The following is a 7,444-nucleotide window of genomic DNA, read 5'->3' on the forward strand; positions in this document are numbered from 1 at the left end:
TTTCACTTTTTACTATTTAACAATTTTTCATTTTTTCGCTATTCAACTTTACACTAGCAAAAACCTCCCACTTCCTCCCTTAGAGCCGCCCAGATGTTTTCATGATTAAGTCGGTCGAATGCTTTTTCGAAATCAACGAACACCAGCAGAAGAGAGTCCTGGAATTCGTTGATTTGTTCCAGTATGATTCGTAGCGTTGTGATGTGGTCCACACATGATCGTCCGGATCGGAATCCAGCTTGTTGCCGTCGGAGTGTAGCGTCGATTTTCTCCTGGATCCTGTTCAGGATCACTTTGCAGAGTACTTTGAGGGTTGTACAGATCAACGTTATGCCTCGCCAGTTACCGCACTCTGTCAGGTCTCCTTTCTTCGGGACCTTTACGAGGATACCCTGCATCCAGTCGGCCGGGAATGTTGCAGTATCCCAGATGTCAGCGAAAAGACGGTGCAACATTTGTGCTGACAGGGCAGGGTCGGCTTTCAGCATTTCAGCAGGGATGCAATCGATCCCAGGTGCTTTGTTGGATTTCATGTTTTTGATTGCCGCTTCTATTTCAGCCAGCGAGGGCGCTTCCGAGTTGACGCCATTTATGCGACTTACTGTTGGCGCTTCAAGCTGCGGGTTCTGTTGGCCATCGCTATTCGTGACTCGGAAGAGTTGTTCGAAGTGCTCAGTCCATCGTTTGAGCTGATCTGAACTGACCTGCTCGGTCTTTCAGCGGCATTCTTGCATTAGTCCTTGCACCATTGAGGCGGCGAGAAATGTCATAAAGTAATCGGATATCTCCATTGGCGGCGGCTCTTTCCCCCTCTTCGGCTAGGGAGTTTGTCCAGGCTCTCTTGTCTCGTCTACAGGCTCGTTTAACTGCCTTTTCCAGCTCCGCATATCGTAAGCGGGCGGCTGCTTTGGCTGACCCGCACGCATACTAAAAAACTATATCTGAAACAGTCCATACTATACATCCACGGCTTCAGAAACAGTGATTGTCTCTGTAAACGTAGCTGTTCTATAAAACTTACCTCGAGAACGATAAAAACAAAACATGAACGTTCACGTGAAAAAGTGATGGTATCTAGAAAGGTGAAAGAATGGTAATAACGATTTCCTTCTATATTTCTATAATCGTCAAAATGATCTCTAATCGTAACCCATATCGTCCATTTCTTCTGCCATATTTACGTCAAAAATGAACGAAACGCCGATCAGAGATGCCAGATGATTTCGCACAAAATTCGTACACATTTATGAAAATATGGAAAATATCCTTCCTAGAAAATGCACGTTATTCTACATTTTATTTAATTAGTACAAAACAACAGTTTAAAAGAATCAATCATGCATCATGAAAATCATTTGAGCAAGTATTTTAATAGTCTAGTCGCAAATTCCAGTCATTACATTACATCTGATTTTAGGGGCCCCTTTTTGCTTGGTTTTGAAATATGAAAATATTTATAAGCATAATAGTTCATGTTTACTTATTTATTTTTATTCAATGAAATTAACATAATATTATTTGATACTCTAAAATCCTAATTTGTGATGTTTTTCCTTTCTCGATTATAGTCGTTTACCATTTTTATGACATTCGCGACTTAATTTAAACTTTGCAGTTATTCAAAAGGTGGACAGTTATTCAAAAACTTACCCGGTACAACTTTATTCGATGTTAAATCTTAGGCTGGATACGGACATCGACTTAGGAAGCCTGACTTGCCAATGAGCTATATCACAAGCCCATGTGTTTTTGAGAGTAAAATCTTAAAAAATATATTTCTTTTTTCGAAAGAGATAGAACTTATATGTTTATAAACCCGAATCACATGATTTTAATATCCGAAGTTTTGTTTTATTGAACCTGAATATTACTCTCAGAGAAATTATCAAACACTTAAAAAATATTTTTTTAACAAATATTTATGTATTTCTAAGTGTATCGGTATGGTTGGCACCACTGAACCGAACCGTCAACAATTTTTTGCTTCGGAATCGAGTTACGTTCCTCCAGCCGTCCGCCGGTTTCGCGCGTTTAGATAATCGCAATTCAAAAAATAAACCTGCGCAACATTTATAAAACGCATCACGTAAGTTTAATACATTGTTATTGCTTTTAGTTTTTTCCACCGTTTTTCATTTTCAGGTAGTCATCGACTTCACATGAAATGGCGGCTGCAAAAATTTTAATCTGCTGTCTGGGGGAAACTATGAATTTCCGCAACAAAAACCATCAAATCCATCCAGCTGATCCTTTCTCGGTGTTTTTTACTAGACCAGTTGCTGTTTTACAACTCCCGCAGAATATTCAACTTTGGGCGAAGGAATCATGGGGCCACTACCACCAACTTTCTCTTCCGGAAGCGAATTAAACGGCCCTACATTTCCAATAGCCGTTCCAGGAGCAAGATAATATGGAAGAGGAGAAAAGTGAGACTGTGAAATTGTGAAACGAAGAAATAAATTGAAATTATTGCTTTCAAAACTACATTTTGTGTTTTCATTTCGAAAAAAGTAAACAAATAATCTGCATGTGTGGGTGCCTTGTTACAAACGGTTTGGAGAGAAGTCTGCATAACGTTGGAAGAACGATGTGTCAGACCCGTTCAAAACTGTTACTGTAAACATTATGTTACAAGAGAACTTTTAGAAAAAACTGTTTCCCATATAGTTTGATGAACGGGATACGTTTTCCATAAGCAGATTTTGGATCTTAACCGGACTGTTAGTAGAAAAGTTTTTCCATACAACTGTCTGAACGGTTTTTAACAGTTACATAACCTAACAACATATTTAAAATATAATCAATTTAGTTTTCACTATTCAAGGAATGTATTTAACGATTTCCATAATCGTTTGCTAAACGTTTTTTTACACTTTATCAAATCTTCGTTTGACTATTGAGGAAATTGTTTGGTAACAATCCTCAATTATGCGGGCGGTACATGCCTGCTCAATTCCGACTTTCGCCTTTCTCCGATCATCGACCATCCTCCAAGTTTCATCCGACATCCATTCACTTTGTGACGGATTGCTTACCGTAGTCGAAGCTACGAAATTAATAACGCTCGATAACTTTAAATTTGAGTTTCTTTATAGATCTTGCAACATTTTACCCACATTTCCCCCATAGCATTTTCATTCAGATTCTATTTAACTTACGGCATTCTCCATGAAGGCGCTGCAGCGCACTGAGTGGCCACGAAGCTTTTCCTCTTCCGCCTTGGTGTGGGCAAACCTCCTCTCGCCGCCTCCGGCATCATGCCCCAAATGAATTTACCGATGTGTTCCGTTGTTGCGACGACCGCGATGTAGCCGAGTAGTGCCGTTGATGATGAATGGCCCAATGCCACAGTCGATTCGACGATAGCGGGTGTAGTTGAAAAGTGCGGTCGCAACTTCCGATGATGGTAAGTGGCCAAATGCCACCGTTGATTGCACCACTGCAGGTGCAGCCGAGAAGTGCAGTCGAAGCTGCCAATGATGATAGGTGGCCCGATGCCACAGTTGATGTAACGACCGCGGATGCAGTCGAAAAGTGCAATTGAAACTGCCAAAGATGAGTGGCCAAATGGTACCGTTGATGCGACGACCGCAGATGCAGTCGATGAGTAGAGCCGAGACTGCCGATGTTAGTGGATGGCCAAAGGCCACAGTTGATTCCACGACCGCCGGTGCAGCCGTAAAGTGCAGTTGAAGCTGCAGATGACAATAAGTGGTCAGATGCCACAGTTGATTGCACCGCTGCAGGTGCAGCCGAAAGGTGCAGTTGAGACTGTCGGTGAAGTCGAATGGCTAATTTCCACAATAGATGCTACGCCTACGGGAGCCTTAGAAACAAAGTGTCTCTACGAGGATGCTGTGTGGCTCAACGCCACCTTTGATGTTGCACCGCGGGTGCGTTCTAGCCGAGAGAAGGCAGGCAGTTGTAGCCGAGACTCCCGGTGATGTTAAATGGCTAATTGCCACCTTTGAAGTTGCCAGCGCGGGCACGTTGTGGCCGAGGCGAGGCTGGCAGTTATAGCCGAGAGTTCCGGAGATGCTGAATGGCTAAATGCCACCTTTCCTCCGGCAAAAGTTGCAGGAATCGATGGAAACCTCGAAGGTGCTTGATGGTGGATAAAAGAAGGCCGCCTGTGTTGGACATAAGGCGTTTGTTAGAGGAAAAGGTTGCAGGCTTTTTTTTTTCGAAGGTGGTGTCTTACCTGAGCGACCCTCTTGTTCTTCTTTTTCTTTTCCGCAGTCTTGAGCTCGAATTTACCCTTTTAGGTGGGCGTGTGTGCACCTAGAAGCCGTGAATAGAATGGTATTAGCACTAAACCATTAGTTTGTTAGGTCAGTTAGGTGTCTCACCTTCCAGTGGGGCTCTGCCCTCTACGCTTCTTCCGCGAGCACGTGCCGCGTGGCTGGTATGCGCCTTGTCGGAGCTAAAGCGAAACATACGCGTTTTCTGTTAATTTTACGGCACTTTGCCCGCTCGAATTTAACATACCTTTTCCTTTCAGTGCTGAGGAGCTGTCGTTTGCGGGTTTCCTCCGATTTTCCTCCGATTTTCCTGTGTGAAACACTACCTCGCTACACTTCGCTCTCGTGGCGATCGTTTTTCTTATTCGCACCCGGACGGAAATGATAATGACATTTCCCGGGTTTTCCAGCTCACGCTAAACGTGAAATACCGTGTATTTTACACGCCGAGTATTTTGTCGTGTTTTTGGGTAAATTTTAACGACACGCTATGAATTATCAACATGGGGATGGGTTTTTTGGTTGCCAAATTATCGTATCATATTATTTAGGACTAGAAACATCAAATGAAATTTAAATTGTAACACAACATTGCTGCTTAGGCAGAAATTTTCATGGATCATGACAGGGATCCATGAAAATTTCTTATCCTGTTCTAGAAATTCGATGGAGTTCAACGACTACTTTCCGATCCAATCTCGGAAGCTTATCACCTTCTCTATAGGTGTCTCCGGCTCAATAAACAAACTCAATACAAACGGTACTCGATACCAACAATTTTGGCAAATGTCCAAATACAACTACAACTCTAAGCCATCGAATTATGGCAGATTGTGTCGGTAGGTACCAGCAAATGTGGCAGATTTTTCCATCGAACTCTGAGAAAATTCAACAATATTACTCCCACTTTAGCAGCTTACAAATATCCTAGATCTAATAGCCATTGTAATGAAGAATGACTGAGATCTTACGAGTAGGACTTAACGAAACATACTAGGCGGTACTGGTATACTGGTTAAAACGAAGCAACAGAAGTCTAGGGAAGAGAGGGATTTAGTCCTCTAAGTTACGAAGAGCCCAAGATAGAGGTTTTACCGCGCCTCCAGATCGCGTTCCTTTTGAATTGTCTTGGCAACCCCCTTTGACAACTGTGCATGATCCTTAACATACGATTTTAATACGATTTCGCATTTATAGAAGACAGTTTTACTGTCGGCACTTATTCTAAACGATGTTCTATTGTGTATTAATGGCTTTGACCGTAGTAGGTCTTTTGGCTTTTATAGGGGATGTTGGGAGATTGTTTTTTGTTTCAACGACCAATTTCTTGATCGGGAGTCTTAATCGGGAAGTCTTGATCGGTTGGTTGAAAATAGTCTTGATCGGTTAAGTCTTGATCGGGTCGTCTTGGTTGGTTGTGGGTAGTCTTCATCGGGTAGTCTTGATCGGGTTGTTTTTGATCGGGTAGTCTTGATCGGGTGGACTTGATCGGGTGGACTTGATCGGGTGGTCTTGATTGGGAGTTCATGATTGGTTGAAGGTTGTCTCAATCGGGTAATCTTAATCGGGTTGTCGTAATCGGGATTGTTTATAGATGTCACTATTCGGTTCTTCTTTCATCCAGGATGCTTGGTCGAATTATGGTCCTCCGGACTAGGAGAAAGTCAAAAGAAAACTTGCAACCTCTTTCAAGCAACACTGGGCGTTGTCCTGTTGATACAGTGCTTGTTAAGCAGTGTTCGTGTTTGTGGGACAAAATCGGATGTTGATGCTGCTGCGAATGATCTCCTTCAGACGGCGCCTTCTTCCGGAGTCGTCGAGCATGGCAGATGAGGTGGTGGTGACGATAGACGTGTTTTTGCATCGACGATGATTTTGTTGACTACCTTGGGTAGTGGACATAGCTAGACTTGTTACTGTACTCACGAGGAGGTAGATGAAAGATATTGCTCACTGCGTTTTCCAGATGCACGATTTTTCCCGATCGGCCTAACGGTGTTTCCTGCGCTGTTGCGCTTGGTTGACAGGCTTTGGCTGTGGTCATAGCTAAAGGTTTTGTATTGATTCGGAGATTGTTAGAGTTGGTGGATAATCTCCTAGTTGTTGTAGTAACGACTGGCGTGTTTTGACCTCGAGAGGCTCTTGTCGACTACCTTGGGTAGCGGTCATAGCTAGATTTTGGGCGTGTGGCTTTTGACAGTTAGCGAGAGATAGTCGATATGGTAGTAGCGGCCGTCATGATGTCTACTCCTCACAACTTCTTCGCTTAACTGTATTCTATGGTGCTGAATCCTCTTCTTGATGTCCTGACAATCCTATTAAATTGCAGCGACGTGGTGTTTGGAGCTGCTGTACTTGACTTTCCGAACATTCCAATATCCCGAACCTGGATGGGTTCTCTGCGATGGTGTGTAGCGCCTGGCTACAGTGGCTCACCAGTACTACTATCCCCAGCGCTGCTACGCTGCTTCAGATGACAGGATTGCATTCTGGACAATGAGTGGCGGCAATCCCACGCAAGGTTGCCAGCCCTCTCCAAATTCTGACGAACTTCCTGGCAGAGTTCTCAGAATCCATTCAGCCGACGCTGGTCCCGCGCAAGGCCGTTGTCTCCTTCATAAAGGCCTACTTCGTGGTGTTCGTCGATGTCCTAGTGACGAATTAGCATCCGCTGTGTTCCGTTGAGTAGTTCGAATGGAAGAGTTCTGCATAATTTACTCCGAGTTGTTGGGGGCGAGGTTTCAAAGATGATGTTGGTCCTTCAGCCTTCTCCCTTTCGTGTTTTGTGCTCCGAGTGAGCTTATGGTCAGCGTTGTTGCTTACATAGCTTGAATGTTTAATCGGGTTTGATGTCCTTCACATGGTAGCGCCCACGCTTTCCTGTGACGACATCCTCTAACACATACAAATTCGCTCCCAGTTTCTCCTTCACGATGGCAGCGATGAACTTCGGATCCAGCTTCTTGTTTATATGGTCCGCCTTCGACGATAGTACAAACGAACGACGCCATACTAGCTCGCCCGGTTGGAACGAGACAGTGCGCTTCCGTAGATCGTAGCGTTCCTTCGTTCTCTCATGGTTCTTCTTGATTCGCTGCTGAATGAACTTGTGAATCCTGTTGATCGTGGACAACCTCATCTCCTGCGCGACCTTTGGATCATCTGACACGTTTAAGTCTTGCTGAGTGTAGAGGTCCGTGTGC

At 43.9% G+C, this 7,444-nt stretch overlaps 1 long non-coding RNA gene across 1 annotated transcript; it reads right to left on the reverse strand.

Annotated features, from left to right (window-relative positions):
• Positions 1-2,878: 2,878 nt before the first annotated feature.
• On the reverse strand, positions 2,879-6,577 carry LOC129755778 (uncharacterized). The gene is made up of 4 exons (XR_008739328.1): positions 4,489-6,577; positions 4,350-4,423; positions 4,202-4,281; positions 2,879-4,130 (listed from the first exon to the last, which is right to left on the reverse strand). It is a non-coding gene; the product is annotated as an uncharacterized LOC129755778 (long non-coding RNA).
• Between the last annotated feature and the right edge of the window lie 867 nt (positions 6,578-7,444).

The sequence above is a fragment of the Uranotaenia lowii genome, chromosome 3, assembly GCF_029784155.1.
Source record: "Uranotaenia lowii strain MFRU-FL chromosome 3, ASM2978415v1, whole genome shotgun sequence".
NCBI classification, from domain to species: Eukaryota; Metazoa; Arthropoda; class Insecta; order Diptera; family Culicidae; genus Uranotaenia; species Uranotaenia lowii.